The 19,170-nt window shown below is 44.6% G+C and overlaps 1 pseudogene; it reads left to right on the top strand.

The window, feature by feature from the left end:
- The first annotated feature begins 3,519 nt into the window (after positions 1-3,519).
- Positions 3,520-4,769, top strand: LOC123428676 (annotated as a pseudogene).
- Positions 4,770-19,170: the final 14,401 nt, after the last annotated feature.

The raw sequence follows: 19,170 nt of genomic DNA, 5'->3' as shown, positions 1-19,170 counted from the left end.
TTTTGGAATTTGCAAAAAAATTTATAAAAATCCGGCGCCTTTTTTGAATCCACAAACATTTTATGTTTTCGTCAAACTTTTTAATTCAAAATTCCTATTTTTTAATATGAAAATGCTTTTGTAATTCTAAATTATTTAAATTAGAAGTAAACAAAAATGGAACGGAAAAATTTTAATAAAAAAAGAAACTACCAAAACAGGCATTAGCTATTTTTAAAATTTTAGGACATTTTTTAAATGCATTAACATATTTTGAATTATAAAGCATTTTGTTAAATGCTTTTAATAATTATTAATACATGGAGTTTGATTTGAAATCATGGACTTTTCTTATTTTACAAACATTGTTTCAAATTTGCAAACATTTTATTGTATATGCGAGCATTTTTTATAAAAACTCCGAGCAGTTTTTGAAGTCACAAACATTTTATTTTTTTAAATACGTTGATTTAAAATTTTAAGTTTATTAAAAGATTAAAGGTTATTTGAAGTTGTAAATTATTTAAAATGGAAAAATAAAATGGAACAGAAGGTAAATAAATAAAAGGAACTAAAAAAATTGGCGCCTGTGCATGTCCGGCCCATACGGTGTGTTGGATATTCTCCGAGGGTGCACAACGTAATATATGAGGTTTTTTACATGGGCCGGCCCAATCCGAGATTTTTCGGTTTGTGAAACGTTTTCTATTACTTACCGGTGGCATAGTGGGTAATTTATGCAAATTTCGAGGCAATTTCCATGACGTACCCAGAAGCAATAGGTGCTTTATTAATACGTAAAGATTAATGGTCAAACTATGTTGTAGTGCTCTTACTATGATTCCAAAGAAATGAGTATCTAACCGCAGAATATGCAGTTAACAAAAGTGAACCATTCTAAGTTCTAGGTGTTGTGGAATTTACCTTATACTCCCTTCGTCCCAATATAATTTCGTACTAAATCAACAAGGTTTATTAGACTAGCCATAGTGGGAGCAAGGGCATCCACAACGTTTAAGGCAAGCTTGCCTCTAAGATGGACCGCATAGTCCTGCCTCCAAGCATGCCCCAAAACCATGTAGGGCGCGTTTGGTTCCCCGCATCGAGCCCAACCAAACCCGCGCCGGAAGGAAGAGGCATGTTTAGTTGCCTGGTTTCACTGTTGGACCTGCATCACATGCTTCTCAAAGGAGCCCAGAGCCTGGCTCGCTGGAAACGCTCGGATCCGCAGTTTTTCACGAGCCAAACTGAGTGCGGCGTGAGGTCGCACGGGCAAGTGCGACGCGAGGGGAGGGGGATGGCGGAGATGAGAAATTTGGCGCGTCGTCCCGGCGCCAAATTAGCCTCACCCCTCTTTGTACTCGCTCACCATAGCCACTTTTTTCCCTATTGCCTCACCATCGGCGGCGGGTGCGATTTTAGATCTGCGCTAGAGGCGGCGGCGGCGGCGGAAAAGGGGGCGGCGTTTGTGGCGGATCTGGTGCTCCCCTTGCTGTTGGCCATTGTTTTTAAATAATAGTTAATTATTTAGAAAACATACAATAATAATCCGATCCATCCAACAGTTAATTCTTTAAAAATCACACGAGTATATTTTCACAAAGACTTAGAAGTATTAATGTTTAACTACATACATTAGATTTTTCATGAACAATTTTATAAATATGAGAACAATTTTAAAATCGAGAACATTTTTTACAATTTACAAACATTTACTAAAAATTGTGAATATTTCTTATATTTCAAACGGGTTTAACTTTTTTTTTTGAATTGGCGACCAATTCTAAAAAAGACGAATTTTTTATGTTGGAGGATTTTACTCTAAATTCACAAACATTTTTGAAACGCATGAAGTTTTTCTGAATAAACAAAAAAATTATAAGTCAGTAATATATTTATTAAATTCACGGACATTGTTTTGGAATTTGCAAAAAAAAATATAAAAAGCCGGCGCCTTTTTTGAATCCAAAAACATTTTATGTTTTCGTCAACATTTTAATTCAAAATTCCTATTTTTTAATATGCAAATGCTTTTGTAATTCTAAATTATTCAAATTATAAATAAACAAAAATGGAACGGAAAATTTAAATATAAAAAGAAACTATCAAAACACGCATTAGCTATTTTTAAAATTTTAGGACATTTTTTAAATGCATTAACATATTTTGAATTACAAAGCATTTTGTTAAATGCTTTTAATAATTTTTAATACATGGAGTTTGATTTGAAATCATGGACTTTTCTTATTTTACAAACATTTTTTCAAACTTGCAAACATTTTATTGTTTATGCGAGCATTTTTTACAGAAACTCCGAGCAGTTTTTGAAGTCACAAACATTTTATTTTTTAAAATATGTTGATTTAAAATTTTAAGTTTATTAAAATTTTAAAGGTTGTTTTAAGTTCTAAATTATTTAAAATGGAAAAATAAAATGGAACTGAAGATAAATAAATAAACGGAACTAAAAAAACTGGCGCCTGTGCATGGGCCGACCCATACGGTGTGGTGGATATTCTCCCAGGATGCACAGCGTAATATATGAGGTTTTTTACATGGGCCGGCCCAGTCCGAGATTTTACGGTTTGTGAAACGGTTTCTATTACTTACCGGTGGCATGGTGGGTAATTTATGCAAACTTCAGGGGCAATTTCCATGACGTACCACAGAAGCAATATGTGCTTTATTAATAGGTAAAGATTAATGGTCAAACTATGTTGTAGTGCTCTTACTATGCTTCCAAAGAAATGAATATCTAACCGCAGAATATGCAGTTAACAAAAGTGAACCATTCTAAGTTCTAGGTGTTTTGGAATTTACCTTATACTCCCTTCGTCCCAATATAATTTTGTACTAAATCAACAAGGTTTATTTGACTAGCCATAGTGGGAGCAAGGGCATCCACAGCATTTAAGGCAAGCTTGCCTCTAAGATGGACCGCATAGTCCTGCCTCCAAGCATACCCCAAAACCATGTAGGGCGCGTTTGGTTCCCTGCATCGAGCCCAACCAAACCCGCGCGGGAAGGAAGAGGCCTGTTTGGTTGTCTGGTTTCACTGTTGGACCTGCATCACATGCTTCTCAAAGGAGCCCAGAGCCTGGCTCGCTGGAAACGCTCGGGTCCGCAGTTTCTCACGAGCCAAACTGAGTGCGGCGTGAGGTCGCACGGGGCGAGTGCGACGCGAGGGGGAGGGGGGATGGCGGAGATGAGAAATCTGGCACGCCGTCCCGGCGCGAAATTAGCCTCACCCCTCTTTGTACTCGCTCACCCATAGCCACTTTTTTCCCTATTGCCTCACCATCGGCGGCGGCTGCGATTTTAGATCTGCGCTAGAGGCGGCGGCGACGGCGGAAAAGGCGGCGACGTTTGTGGTGGATCTGGTGCTCCCCTTGCTGTTGGCCATGGCTCCCCTTACGTCGTCCTCGTCTCTGATGCCAGTAAGCAGCACCCCCTCCCCCCTTTGTTAGGTCGGTGGTTAGGCCGTTAGGCAATGTGTAGGATCGATTTCCCACTGAACGAACCGTCGATGTCGATTAGGTTATGGACGCACAGATGAGTCTGATATTTCAGGCAGTCGCACTGATTAGTGTGATTCAGGCATGGGTCATGTTCATGCACGAGAGAGTTGTTCATCATGGTGGGAGACCTTTGATCCACTATGGTCCAATGTTTATCCGGGATCAGGAGAGGATCCAAAATCTGAACTACGTCTACAACTACAATGACGTCGAGGCTCTGTGGATGCTTCGAATGAAAAGAGCACCATTTGCCAGGCTTGTCGAGACCTTTAGGATCAGGGGGCTGCTACAAGATGACATCAACACGTGTGTGGAAGAGCAAGTGGCAATGTTCCTCCATGTTGTTGGCCATAACCAGAGCTTCAGGGTCATTCACAACATGTTCAAGAGATCAATGGAGACCATCTCTAGGTACTTCAAGCAGGTGCTTTTTGCTGTTGGGGAGCTTCGAGGAGAGATGATCAAGACCATCTGGCCGGACTCCACCAAAGATTCGAAGAAGCCCAAGATGGTATCCATACTTCAAGGTGAGCATTGACAATATATACTTTTCATGGTTTGATATGCTTGTATTGTTCAATTTGATCACTAACACAGGCTTGTGATGCCATTTTCAGGATTGCATTGGGGCAATAGATGGTATTCATATCATTGTCATAGTTCCTACGTCACAGTCTGCAACATACACGGGGAGGAAGCACTACACAAGCTAGAATGTGCTTGCTGCTATTGACTTTGATCTGAAGTTCACATATGTGCTGGCTAGCTCGGAGGGGTCAGGCATGATGCTAATATTCTTAGTGACATCATGATTCAACCTGATGGGATCAACATCCCCGACGACAAGTTCTACCTTGGAGATGTTGGCTATGCATGTCGACCGGGTGTTCTTCCACCCTTCAGGAAAACCAGGTACCATCTCAACGAGTTAAGTGGTAGAAATTATCCTAGGACTACACAAGAGCTGTTTAATCTCAGACACTCCAGCCTTAAAGTAACTATTGAGAGGGCATTTCGAGCTTTGAAGAATAGGTTTAAGATCCTGGATTAAAAGCCATTCCACCCATACCCCACTCAGGTTAAGCTTGTTCTTGCTTGTTGCATTCTAACTGGATCCTCTAGTGGGGATTTGATGAACACGTGCCTCAGGAGGAAGAGGTCGAGCATGACCTTTTTTTTAGCTCCGACCATAGTGTGGAGGCATTTGACAATGACGCTTGGAAGAACAAAAGGTTAGAGTGGGCAGAGGCAATGTGGCTTAACAGAGGTTAGTGCATGCTTTGAAGAAGAGGAAGAAGAAGCGGCAAAAGCAGAAGAAGAGGAAGAGGAAGAGGAAGATCTGGTAGCAGCAACACCGACGAACTATCCCCAATTTAGCCAATGGCTCTTAATAATTTGTTCTCTCATTTGATAGTAGTTAGGATGAACTGTCATTTGTTTAACTAGCTGGCACTACATGTTTAGATTGTGTGTAGTAAGCTCACCATTAGTTAGAAGTGGTGACAACAACTTATGCAGGTTGTAACCAAACACCGTGTCATATGTGTGCCTAATGCAATGCAGGCAACCAAACGCCGGGTCAAAAATGATTGTCTTATACAACTAAGGTACATGCAGGCAATCAAACTATGTGCATGTGGGGTCTTTTTGCCTGCATCCCCTCAAAACGGCTCACTAGAGCCAGACTAGCCGGGTCAGGCTCGATTGCCAATGTAACCAAACACACCGGTAGTGTATAACATTTTTCTTCAACTTGTATTGTGGGTTCATGATTGATTAAACAAAGGCATGGTAGCTTGGATGGAGGAGATCTTTGACGCATCACATGCATCCTGTGGAGCACAAACAGGCCGACGAGTGGGGCTGCTTGATTACTTAAATCCAAAAAGGCAACCTCTAAACTAAGAGGCGACGCTAGCGATTTTTTGTTAATGTCGCTCGAAAATGCACATTATGGATGCTTTAACTTTATTAGTAATATCGAGTCCAGCCCAACAAATTTACTTATGTTACAATGATTTAATGAAGAGAGAGATAAATTGATTAATATAGCTAGTTATTTACATTATGAACAATATCACACGTACAAAGACAAGATAAGTCTATACGTTAATAAATAAAGTGTTACAACCACACATATGTTATTTTTCAATATAAAGGTGTAACATATGTATGTCATTGATCGAAGTTACTCTCCATTATAACTAGTCTTAGGCCTCTTCAGTGCATTGATGCTTAGATGAGGTGCTAAGTATATTAAAAACCTTAGCAACTAGTCTCCGCAATGCATAGATGCTTAGCTTTTGTTGCTAAGCTTTCCTTATGAAATTCTTTAATAATTAAACTTCTTCATGCGTTGGTTGGTAGTGTTTTTACATAGTTCACGCGTTTAGCATCGTTTCTTTTTGGGATCATCATAATGCTCTCTTTTCTTTTTAATTGTTTTGCCACATCATTGTTTTGTTTATGTGACACCCTTAACACCGATGCACTAGGAAGGGCCTTATACTCCTATGACGAAGGCAGTACATTTTTCAGCACCAGCGAGACTTAGGCGTACATGCGTGGCTTCATTGCAACCGAACTGGTTCAGCTTGGTTCAGGTACGCTATCTTGTACGCCGGGATGCTTGGCTGACAATGGTTTCCCAGCGGTTGGGTGCACTATCATCCCGTCGATCGTCTCCTTGTACACGTACGCGCACGGCTTCACTTCACCGAACGCTGACTCGGCTAGGAACTGTTGGGTGTCCTAACATCACGTCGGTCGTCTCCTTGTACACGTACGCTCACGGCTTCACTCCATCCAGGGCCGGTCATGTGTTTCGGAAAGTCCTAGACGAACTCGATGACATGTGCCTCTATGTCTTAAGACCATCCTTAAAATTTAACTATAATAATTTAGCTGACTCCATAAAAAATAATAATAATCAGATTTGAACTTATTCCACCGACTGCTTAAAAGATAACAAAATAAAATTAACATGACATGATGCCGGATGCCGAATAGCCGGGCCTTGGATGCCAGATGCCGGATGGCCGGACTAGCGTGCGGCGTGCACAGCCGCGACAACCAGCGGTGACCGAGGCGACGAGGCGTCGAGCGACAGGCAAGCCGATAGATGAGGCGTCGAGAGGACGAAGGCATGATGACACACGAGTGTGATGCTTGCCGAAATCATTAATTTAGTACTTCTTTCAAAGATCACTATCATCTCCTTACGTTGCGACAAGTGGCGCACTGCATCTGTGTCACTTGTCACAACACGAGAGTTTTCTTTTTCTCGTAGATCCGTAGTTTCAAAATGTTTTACCTCTTGAACCTTACGTTCAAATCTCGAATCGTTTTACCGTTCGGTTTCTCGTGTCAAGATATTTGAAAATAGATCTCATGTTGATAGGTTTTGACAAAAAAAAATCATAAAAAATTCGGACGAAAAAAACCTGACGGAAAAACCGTGCCTCTCACAATAGAAAACATAAAAAAACAAAATCGTGCCTCTCGCGAAAAAAACGCGTTCTTTTCATTTCCGAGAGGCATGGCCGTGCCTCTCACGAAAGCAAAATCGTGGCTCTCACGATTTTTTTTTCATTTTCGAGTGCCTCTCACGGAAGCAAAACCGTGCCTCTCACAAAAACAACAACAAAACACGTTTTTTCGTTTTCGAGAGGCACGACCGTGCCTCTCGCAGAAGCAAAATCGTGCCTCTCAAGAAAGCAATGCCTCTCGCAAAAAGAGAAAAAGGGAAAGCGCATTTTTTCGTTTCCGAGACGCACGGCCGTGCCTCTCACGAAAAAAAGAACAAAAAACGCGTTTTTTCGTGCAATTTCTTTTTTATTTTCTTTTGATCAAAAAGCTAAAGACTGGTGAAAGAAGCACCAAATAATCCGGAAAAACCCAATCTAAAATATCGAAAAGGCGTGTAAAAAAAAGATATCTGAAAACACGATGACGGCGGCTAATAACGCTCTAACTGACACTGCGTGGGAGTGCTTGGTGAGAGGCTCTCGCAGGAGTGCTCGCTAACTAGTTGCTTCCTTGTCGCTTCATCACCGATCACTAGCGTATTAGCGTGAAGCTTCGTTAATTGATCGCTAGTTATATAGTGGACCCGTAACATTTCTTTTCTTTTCGGATCCTTTTACCTGTTTTCTGATGGGCTATAGTGTATGTATATACTACATCATGGGCCCCTCACCCGCCTGGGCCCTGGTCCGTCACCCCACCGACCGTACACCAGGGCCGACCCTTCTCCACCGAACCTTGATTCGGTTACGAACTCACAAACAGGTCGGTCATAGGCTCGTTATAGTTGAAGTAACATAGCTAGTAACATAAATGACACATAAGCAGAAAAAAGTAATGTGGCATGTAATTAATAAGAAGAAAGGAAAAATAAAATAACATAATATGTTATCATCACATAACCTTTTTCAATGCAAAATGACTCTATAAAATAATAAATTAATTAATCTATGTTATTCCATCTATGACACTATCCACAATAAACGTAGTAACATAGACTACTAACATACATATGTTAGTAGTCAAAGTTACTCCCCACTATGACCAGCCTTAGGGCATCTCCAAAAGCGATATGTAAACCCTCACATACATTTAGACTTGTTGTTTGCACCGTAATAGACATTCAATGTAGACCTGTATCGGTTCGCAAGACGGTCCGAATGAACTTTCTCCCGCAAATCAAAGATAAACGTGTAGGCTTTGCGGACGTCCGGACAAACCCACACCCGCTTTTGATCATCCTAACCCACCTAGACTGCATCCTCCCTTGCCCACGTTCATTCCCTACCGACACCATGTTCCTGCATTCATGTCGCTTTAGAGCGCACCGCTCCACATTCAAGCCTGCTCTGAGCGGACATGACCTTTCGCTGGCTCCACCATTAAGCGGCACGCCGGCCGAGGGTGCCGCCCGTGACGCGTCCCCCGCGCATGTTCAATGCGGGCGAAGTGTTACTCGACGGGACGAGACAAAGATCTACCACTCCCGTTCAATGTCCCGTCCGTCTGTATGCCGTCATTAAGCAGGCTCGCCGAACGAGAAATCCATGTCGGCGTCGCGCATAGACGTGTGGCCTCACCGGAATCCACTATTTAAGGCAGCCAAATCCAGCTAACTCCATGCCACAACACAAGCCGCTTCCCATCCTCCTCCCTTGCACCGCATCGCAATGAATGTAAGCAGCAAAACTCTATGGGAGAGCATTTTCACACAGATGAAGCACGAGGTGGCCGCCCTTGCCGTCGCCTCGCAAAGCCGTCGTGCGAGGCGAATCGAGGTCACCTTGCCGGCTAGCTTGCTTCAGATCTCCGACGATGACGATGACACCGCATCGACGCATGTGCCTGGGCACGCCAGCTTTGCCATGGAGCAGGCTCATGCGCACTACGATGATGTCATGGCGGAGGTGCAACCCGCGTCGACACGTGTGTTGGTGTTCGAGCGGGCGCTGGAGCACCATCTGTTGGCAGAGGGCCAGTGTTAGGGCATATTCATGCCTAAGTAATTTTGGTGATTGATGACAGTACCGTAAAGGACTAATCGTGTGCATTAAGCTTTTAGATAATACAGGTCAGCGACACAAGACGATTCGGCACCCTCCATGGAACAGAAGCACGGTGTCCTCTACAATTCCCTGTTTTTGAGTCGTAGGAACGCCGTACTATTAAGAGAGGATCCGTAGTGGAAAGGTTTGGGTGGAATCAATTTTGCACGCACACACTTTATCTCCTTCCCCTTTCCCTGCAACTTTGGAGCGGTTCCCGCCTCTGTTTTATCTCCTCTTGCAAAAAGGTCTCCCAGCGATAGTACCGCTCGGCCCGGCGGTAGTACCGCTGGAGCTGGCGGTAGTACCGCTAGCCCTAGCGGTAGTACCGCTGTGCCGGCGGTAGTACCGCCCCTGGTCAGCGGTAGTACCGCTCCAGGAACATAGTACCGCCTTCCTAGCGGTTGTACTTCGTCAGACTTTTTGCAAAGACTTTCTTGGCGGTGGTTGGCCCGGTAGTGCCTCTGCACTATCATGGGGCCAGCGGTAGTACCGCTGCAGCCAGCGGTAGTACCGCTGGAGGGCTAGTGGTAGTACCACTGGAGTGCTAGTGTTAGTACCGCTGCCGCCAGCGGTAGTACCACTGGGCTCGGGCTGTGAGTGGGAAAACGGTTGGATTTTTCCACCCACTATATAAAGGGTTCTTCTTGCTCTAGAACCCTACCTTTGACCCTCCCAAGCTCCATTGTTGCTCCCTAAGCTGAAAAGTGCCCGATCTCTCTCCCTAGCCAATCAAACTTGTTGATTTCCTAGGAATTGGTTGAGAAGGCCTAGATCTACACTTCCACCAAGAGAAAATTGATTCCCCCCACCAATCCCTTGCGGATCTTGTTACTCTTGGGTGTTTGAGCACCCTAGACGGTTGAGGTCACCTCGGAGCCACATTCCATTATGGTGAAGCTCCGTGGTCTTGTTGGGAGCCTCCAAGCTTTGTGTGGAGTTTGCCCCAACCTTGTTTGTAAAGGCTCGGTCGCCGCCTTCAAGGGCACCTATAGTGGAATCACGATACCTCGCATTGTGTGAGGGCGTGAGGAGAATACGGTGGCCCTAGTGACTTATTGGGGAGCATTGTGCCTCCACACTGCTCCAATGAAGACATACTTCCTGCCAAAGGGAAGGAACTTCGGTAACACATCCTCGTCTTCATTGGTTCCACTTGCGGTTATCTCTAACCTTTATGTTGTGTATGCTTTTGTTGTTGTTTATCTCTTACTTATCTTAGTTATCTTCATTGGTAGCATCATATAGGTTCACCCCTTTGTTGACATTTTAGAGAACCTTTATGCTGCTAACCCTAACTTGCTAAGATTTGTTAAAAAGTGGTTGTTGCCTATTCACCCCCCTCTAGTCAACCATATCGATCCTTTCAATTGGTATCAGAGCCACGTCTCTTTATTAAGGGTTTCACCACCCGAAGAGTATGGAAGATGATGAGGGAGTTCCCCGTGTGCAAACCGAGGCCATGGACTTGACTTCGATCACAAGGGACGACTTGAATACGGCTGTGGCCGCACTCAAGACGTCCTTGACGAACGAGGTCAAGACCATGCTTAAAGAGTTAATTGAGGGAATTAAAAGTTCTCTAGAACCGGCGTTGGTGGTTAAACCCACCAACACAGATTCGAAGGCCAATTCCTCTAAGGAAACGGCTAAAGGTATGCAACCTTCCCCTCCTCTCGAAAATGATGGAAATGGAACTTATGCCTGAGTTCCACCACCCATGGTCTATGGAGGACCGGTTCCCACACCGCGTCCTAATCCTGTTGGTCCTCCTCCTAAGCTTGTAAAGGGTGATTTTGCTAACTGGGTATTTTCTATTAAGTCTCATTTGAATCACTGCTCAACAAATTTGTGGAGAATCATCGAGCAGGGCTACTATCCCCATGACCCAAGCAACCTCACTCCAAGAGAAGAAGCGGACAATCAATATAATCACTTCGCATTGTTTATTCTCCAGTCCGCGGTACCACCTGAAGATCTTCCTCACTTGCGCCCCTTCACTCTGGCTAAGGACTGTTGGGAGCACATTATGGTGTTGTACAAGGGAAGCTCAAGCATTCAACGGCCCAACTATGTAGTGGTACTTGATAAGGCCGATGAGTTTGTGATGAAGGAAGATGAGGACCCTCGTGATCTCTATCGAAGGGTGACTGCTATTGTTGTGGCTCTCAAGGACCATGGGAGCAAGGATGTGGATGATACATGGGTCAAGCGCAAGTTTCTCAAGGCCATCATGCCTTTCAACAAAGCCATGTCATCTGTCATTCGCCAACGACCAGATTTCCACTCCTTGTCTTCGAGTGAGGTGTTGGATAAATTCATTGCAATGTCAATCATGAACGAGACAGCTGACAATGCACTTGCTCGAGTTCGCTCAAAGACAGCTTCACCCAACCTTGCATTAAAGGCAAAAGCTGCTTCTGAAGAAGAAGAGGATGAGGAAGAGGAGAGCTGCCCTGAATACATGAAGTATGCTTATCACGAGCACATGGCTCTTGCGTCAAGGCAATTCTGGGGCAACAAGAGGAACTCAAGACCCAACTTCACCAAGAACAACTCAAGTGGGTTCAAATCCAAGCAACGAGTGAGGACATGCTATAACTGTGGTAATGTGAGTCACTTCGTGGCTGAATGTCCCTATGAGAAGAGGGAAGACAACGGGGGCAAGCTCATTCGCAAAGACAAAACCAAGTCATTCCCAAACAAGAACAACTTTGTGAAGAAACCCCACCCAAAGGGTATGGTGGCTCTTGAAGAGTACCCCACTGATAATGACGACGATGACGATATGGTGGCAACTGCAACTGTCGCCATTGCCGCCCCTTCTCCCAAGAAGGTGTCTCTCTTCAACGCCCCCAACAAGAACCACATCGCCAAGTGCCTCATGGCCAAATGTATCGATCAGGTAACCCCCATCATTAAGACCAACATCTCTACTGCTCCTTCATTGTTGAATTGTGTTGATGATAGTGATGTTGTGGAACTTAATGAGCATGATCTTGACAAATTTCTGTGCACAATCAAGGGAGAACCCAAGAAGCACTTTGTTGCTCTCTTGGAACAACTGGGTGAGGCTAATGACCTCATCGAGTCTCATGAGGAGACCATCTCCGAGCTTCAAGGACATAGTCGTGACTATGCCGATGAGATTGCTGAACTATCTATTGCACTAGAAAAGGAGTGCACTCTTCGTTTGGCTCTTGAGGAGTCATACAACGATGACTGCGCTAAATTGCATAAGAAACTAGATCATGCTACTGTTCTTACTCGTATGCTTAAGTCTGAAAAGGATACTCTTGGGGTTGGCCATGACAGACTCAAAGTGGAGTTTGACACACTTGACAAGGCTCACAAGGTCTTGAAAGGTCTTCATTTCTCCCTGAAAGAGTCTCATGATCAACTCCAAGCAAAGCTTACCAAGGAAATCTCTACTTGTATTCCCTTCGTTTTAATTGATAATGCTTGTACAACTAACCCTTGTTGTGAGCATGTACATATTGTGGAGGAAAATGCCAAGTTAAAGGAGAGACTTGAGAAGGGCCTTGTGTCATGCATCCAAGGCGAGAAGAGCCTGAACGACCTCTTGAGCAATCAAAAGGGTGTGGTAGGAAAGGAGGGACTTGGACTTACATCCAAGTCAAAAAGAAAAAGGAGGAACAGGAACAAACGATCCCCTACCCTCATGGACATCTTTGTCAAAGAGGGCGAAGGGACTCATGAGGTGAACAGGAACAAGGTGGACGATGGTAGCGTCAAGAAGTGCAAAACCATTCCTACCAACACAGCCGGCAAACTCAATCCTTCCTATGTTTTATGTCGTGCTGGTGATGGGCATGTTTATGCCAGATTTGTTGGTTCTTACTATGAGTCCATTGAATGGGCTATTTGGGTTCCTAAGACCCTTGTCTCTAACATTAAAGGACCCATTCAAAAATGGGTACCTAAAACCAAGCCTTGATCTATTGCAGGAGTTTGCTTCCGGTGGGGTGTCATGGTTGCTCGATAGTGGAGCAACAAATCATATGACCGGAAGCAAGGACTTAGTGGTGGATGTGCATCCTTCTCCTTCTATGCCCACCCATGTCTAATTCGCCGATGCATCCTCATCAAAGGTATTGGGATTTGGTAAGGTGGTCATCTCTCAAGAGTTATCTATTGAGAAGGTCATGCTTGTTGAGTCTCTTGCCTACAATTTACTTTCGGTTCGTCAACTTGCAATTATGGGTTTTTCCACATTCTTTAATCTTGATACTGTGGTCCTCTTGTGGATCAAGACTCTTAAAGTAGCCTATGTTGGATATGTCGAAAATGGTCTCTATGTGGTGAACTTTTCAAAGTGACCCACTAAGACTGCGACTTGTCTAATGGCTAAAGTTGATGTGGGCTGGCTTTGGCATCGCCAACTAGCTCATGTCAATATGAGATCTTTGCAAAGTCTCCTCAAAGGGGACCATATTCGTGGACTAACAAATGTGAGTTTTGCCAAAGATCGTGCTTGCAGTGCCTGCATTGAAGGAAAGATTCATGAAACCGCTCATCGTCCAACGACTCTCATTTACACTAAGAGGCCATTGGAGCTTCTCCATATGGATCTTTTTGGTCCTCCATCATTTGATAGTCTTGGAGGAAGAAAGTACTGCTTGGTGATTGTTGATGACTACTCAAGATACACCTGGGTATATTTCTTCAAGAGGAAGAGTGAGACTCAACAAACTGTCATCAACTTTGCTAATGAAGCTCAACGTCAACATGAAGCAAAGGTTTTGATGATTAGAAGTGACAACGGCACCGAGTTCAAGAACTACACCTTGGATGAGTTTCTAGGTGATGAGGGAATAAAACATCAATATTCAGAACCATATACCCTTCAACAAAATGGTGTGGCGGAAAGGAAGAACCGAACATTGATGGATGCTGCAAGAACAATGATGGCGGAATTCAAATCTCCATATAACTTTTGGGCTGAAGCCATCAACACAGCATGTCATGCGTCCAATCGGCTCTATATCCGCAAAGGCTTGAACAAGACCCCATATGAGATTCTCACCGAAAACAAACCCAATCTCAAGTACTTCCGGGTATTCGATTGTAAGTGTTTCATTCTCAAGAAAGGTGCATGTTTAGCTAAATTTGATTCTAGAGCACAAGAGGGCATCTTTGTTGGTTATGCTACAAACTCTCATGCTTACCGTGTCCTCAACAAGTCCACCGGACTCATAGAGGAGACGTGTAACGTGGAGTTTGATGAAAATAATGGCTCCCAAGTGGAGCAAAGTGGTCTTTGTGATGTAGGTGATGAAATTCCTGCCCAAGCCATAAGAAGAATGGGGATTGGTCAAATACTCCCCATTGAGGAACCCCTTGTGGCCGAAGGAGAAGGACAATGCTCTACTCAAGTGGAGCCATCATCCTCACAAGCCCCACACGCTTCCGATGAACAAAGAGAAGACCCTCAACAAGTTGAACAAGCTCAAGGACAAGATCAATTGCCCAAATATGGTGATGTGCCCCATGATGTACAAGCACTTACCCAAGGTTCCGAACTTGCTGAAGATCAAGACCAAGTGCAACTACAAGATCCAGACCAAATAGAAGCACAAGATCAAGATCAAGAGCAACAACGAGAACAAGGACAAACCAGTGAACCTGCTCAAGTGGAAAATCAAGTTGATCAGGATACTGTCTCGCAATTCCCTTCTGCAGAGCCAAAAAGGACTACTGGTGCCAAGGGAGGTTCAAAACGCACGGGCAAGCAAAGTAATCAAGTCGATGCTCCCCAGTTATCCAATGTAGAACTCTTGGAGCGTCGAGCAGCCAAGATTGCAAACAAGCTAAGAGTCAAGTCACATCTTATGAAGAATGTGCTTGGCAGTTTGAAAAGGGGAGTATCCACTCGTCAACATATTTGGAATTATTGTGAGCATCACGCGTTTGTTTCGTATTGTGAACCTCAACAGGTACAGGAAGCGCTCGATGATGAGGATTGGCTTATGGCCATGCATGAAGAACTCAACAACTTCGAGCGTAATCAAGTCTGGGATTTAGTGCCAAGACCAAAGGAGGAACATAATGTCATCGGGACCAAATGGATTTTCAAAAACAAGCAAGATGCCAATGGGATTGTGATTCGAAACAAGGAAAGATTGGTAGCTCAAGGCTACTCCCAAGTCGAGGGTATCGACTACGGTGAAACCATTTCCCCTGTTGCTCGTCTAGAATCTATTCGCATGCTGCTTGCATTTGCTTCTCATCATAATTTCAAATTACAACAAATGGATGTGAAAAGTGCTTTTCTTAATTGTCCTTTAAATGAGTTGGTCTATGTCAAACAATCCCCGGGATTCGAACATCCCAAGCTCCCCAATCATGTGTACAAACTTAATAAGGCACTCTATGGCCTTAAACAAGCCCCACGTGCGTGGTATGAGTATCTTACTGAGTTGTTACAAGATCGTGGGTTTGAAATTGGGAAGATAGATCCCACTCTTTTTACTAAGAGGGTTAAAGGGGATTTGTTCATATGCCAACTATATGTTGATGACATCATTTTTGGTTCTCCTAACATTTCTTTCAATGAAGAATTTGCTACACTAATGACCGAGAAATTTGAGAAGTCTATGATGGGTGAGTTGAAGTTCTTCCTCGGATTTGAGATTAAACAAGGCTTAGAAGGGACCTTCATCAAACAAACCAAGTACACTCAAGACATGCTCAAGAGGTTCGAGCTCGAGGATGTCAAGCCGGTCAAGTTCCCCATGCCAACAAGATGCAAGCTTGACAGTGATCACAATGGTAAAGCTGTGGATCAAAAGGTATATCGCTCCATGATTGGATTCCTCCTTTACCTTTGTGCATCTAGACCAGATATTATGTTGAGTGTAGGGATGTGTGCACGGTTTCAATCCGCACCAAAAGAAAGTCATTATATGGCTGTTAAGCGAATCTTTCGATATTTGGCTCATACCCCAAACTTTGGTCTATGGTATCCCAAAGGAGCAAACTTCAATCTAGTGGGCTATTCTGACTCAGATTGGGCAGGAGATTGTGTGGAGAGGAAGTCAATTTCTGGAGGATGCCAATTACTTGGTCGCTCACTGGTAAGTTGGTCTTCAAAGAAGAAAAATTGTGTCTCACTATCATCCACCGAAGCTGAGTATGTGGCAGCTGCAAGTTGTTGTGCACAGTTGCTATGGATGAGGCAAACTTTAAAGGATTACAGTGTCACTTGTGACAAAGTGCCTCTTCTATGTGACAATCAAAGTGCTATCAAGATTTCCCTCAATCCGGTGCAACATAGCAAGACCAAGCATATTGATATTCGTCATCACTTCATTCGTGAACATATTAAGCAAGGTGATATTGAGGTCCACTTCATCAACATTGAAGAGCAACTTGCAGATATTTTCACTAAGCCCCTAGATGAAGCACGGTTCCGGGAGTTAAGGCATGAGCTAAATATCATTGATTCAAGTAATGTGGATTGAAACCAGGCACTTTGCACCGCACTATGCATTACATCCGGTTCTAGATGTAGGCATGGACATAGGGGGAGTGTTGTTCTCTCAATGAACTTTCCCTCCCCCCATTATGCATAAATCGGTCAAGTCTTTCACTTTAGCCATTACTAAAATGACATTCGTGCTTCAAAGACGAGCGTTGGTCATGAACCCAAGGATAATTCTTCGCGGTGTCATACCTTTGCCTCAAACATAGGTGGACTCGGCCACCGCCCCCACCTTTCTCTCATATGAAAGAAAGGATACACAATGACTAGTCACTATACCTTTCTGGTGTTCTCTTGTTATTTCACTGACTAGTCTCTGCCCATGTCCTTTCCACGAAATCCTATGTCTAGTCGTGCTATTTTGAGCGGTACTACCGCCAGGCGTAGCGGTACTACCGCCAGGACCCCAGCCTATCACAACTTGACTAGGGCTTTTTAGGGTTGTCTCAAGGGGGAGCGGTACTACCGCCAGGGGGAGCGGTACTACCACCAGGACCCCAGCGGTACTACCGCTAGGTCAGCGGTACTACCGCTAGGTCAGCGGTACTACCGCTGGCCCGTACCCCTTGGGCTATATAAAGGAGGGGGAGCCCGTTTTTCTTGCCCTGTTTCTTCTTCCTCGTGGCTCTCCCTTCCTCTACTCCGAACTCCCCCCGTTTGGATATCTATCCGCGGAGCCCCTTCTAACCCTTGAGTTGGAGGGTTTGCTCCACTCCTCCTTCCTCCATCCAGTGCCATGGATGCCGGTAAAGCTCCTCACTTTATTCCCTTGGTTGGTGTTTTCTTGTTCTAGGGTTAGGAGCTTGGTGATTTGGATCCATGGCTATGGTTTGTGCTTAGTTTTTGGACGGAACGAAGGAGATATACTAGGGGAGTTTAGGTTCTATGATTCATTGCATTTATCTTGACATGCCCTAGGTCTTCATGTTTTAGATCAAGTACTTCTTCTCATACTTATCTTGGATTAGATCTAAAACTTGAATCCCCTTGACAAGGCGTGTCACTATCTAGATGTTCTTGAGGTTCCCATGTGAGTAGGGCTATGGTGTTTCTTGTAGTGGTTTTATGCAGTAGCCATGGACCTCTTGAATCAAATCTAGCTATTCTTGTGGGTTTCTTTATATTCAGATCTGAAAGTCAACCCCCGCAGCGGTACTACCGCGAGCCTGGCGGTACTACCGCTAGGGGTAGCGGTACTACCGCCAAAACCCCAGCGGTACTACCGCCAGGGGTAGCGGTACTACCGCCAGGAGGATATTTTTATTTGTGTTAGGCAATGTGAGTTTATTCTTATGCTTCATTTGACCATTGCCTTGACTCCTCCTGTCGCTCTTTTTGGGTGTGTGTCTTGTGTGTCACAGGTGGTGCTCGTCGCTCGAATCCCCCACGTAACACCCAACCCAAGCAGTATCGCTCTTCAGAGGCTCCAGAGGGTTCCGCCACCTCCAGTCTGACTCCCAAGAAGAGGTCCTTCAAGAAGACAGCTACCAAGAACAAAGGGATCAACATTCGCACTATGCCCCCGAGGGATTTTCTGGTATTCCGCGCCCGCAATCACTATCTGGAAGACAAGGCTCAGATCAAGAACATCGAGCATGTTTGGTCACGGGATCACTGCATGATCTATCGCGACATCATCAAGCCATTCAAGAAGATTTTTGTCCCAGTGCAGTGGATTGACCTTGCCCACCTTCAGCGGAATCCAGACTACTTTGGTGAGGCTCTCTCCTTGATTGACAAGCTTGGCCTTAAAAAGATCATCACCTTCAGGCAAGACTTTGACCCAGATGTTGTGGCCCAATTCTATGTCACTGTTCACTTTGCACCTGATGACGTGCGCACCATGACTTGGATGGCCGGTACTCAGAAGATGACAGGTTCCTGGTCAGAGTTCATGCACCTAATCAAAGTCGACTTTCACGGGGACGAAAATGCTCTTGGGATGCGTCCTCATGCTCCTTCTTCCTCTACTGCCACCCCCAAGGACAAGCTGCAACAACTTTATGTGAAGAAAGGTGTGCTCCCCAAGCATCTGGATATCATGCATCGGATCTTCCGCAACTCTCTCTTTCCTCGCATTGGCAACTTTGACGAGGTGCATGGTCATCTAGCTGAGATGCTTCTGCTCTCTGAGGAGGCTAGGACTAAGGAAACTGCCCCTCTCGATATTGCCCACGTGATGTTCATTGAGCTCTGGAACTGCATCATGAACCGCAAGGTTCCCATCTACGGGCCCTACTTGTTTGCCTATATTCAGAAGAGGTGGCACGAGGTCTTTCTGGTAGATCCCTTCCCTATTCAGGCTGACTATTTTGTGCATGATCCTATCAAGCTCCGTATCAAAGACAAATGGGCCAACCCATCAACTTCTTCTCAGCACATGGACAGGGACACAGAGACCGCTGCTGGAGGAGGACCTGCTTCACAGACCCGCTCTTCTGCTATGCCATCTTGGGCAGTGAAACTGAAGGATCAAATGAAGACTCTCTTCTGTATGCAGGCCAAGAGACAATATCAGTCTCATGTGGCCCAGTAGGAGAACCGTCAGAGGCACAAGCGTGTCTTGAGGACCCTTGATGTAGATATCTCAAGCGGCTCA

Source organism: Hordeum vulgare, chromosome 2H, assembly GCF_904849725.1.
Source record: "Hordeum vulgare subsp. vulgare chromosome 2H, MorexV3_pseudomolecules_assembly, whole genome shotgun sequence".
Classification (NCBI taxonomy): Eukaryota; Viridiplantae; Streptophyta; class Magnoliopsida; order Poales; family Poaceae; genus Hordeum; species Hordeum vulgare.
The sequence above is the reverse complement of the archived record's forward strand: the minus strand, read 5'-3'. Positions and strand labels throughout refer to the sequence as shown.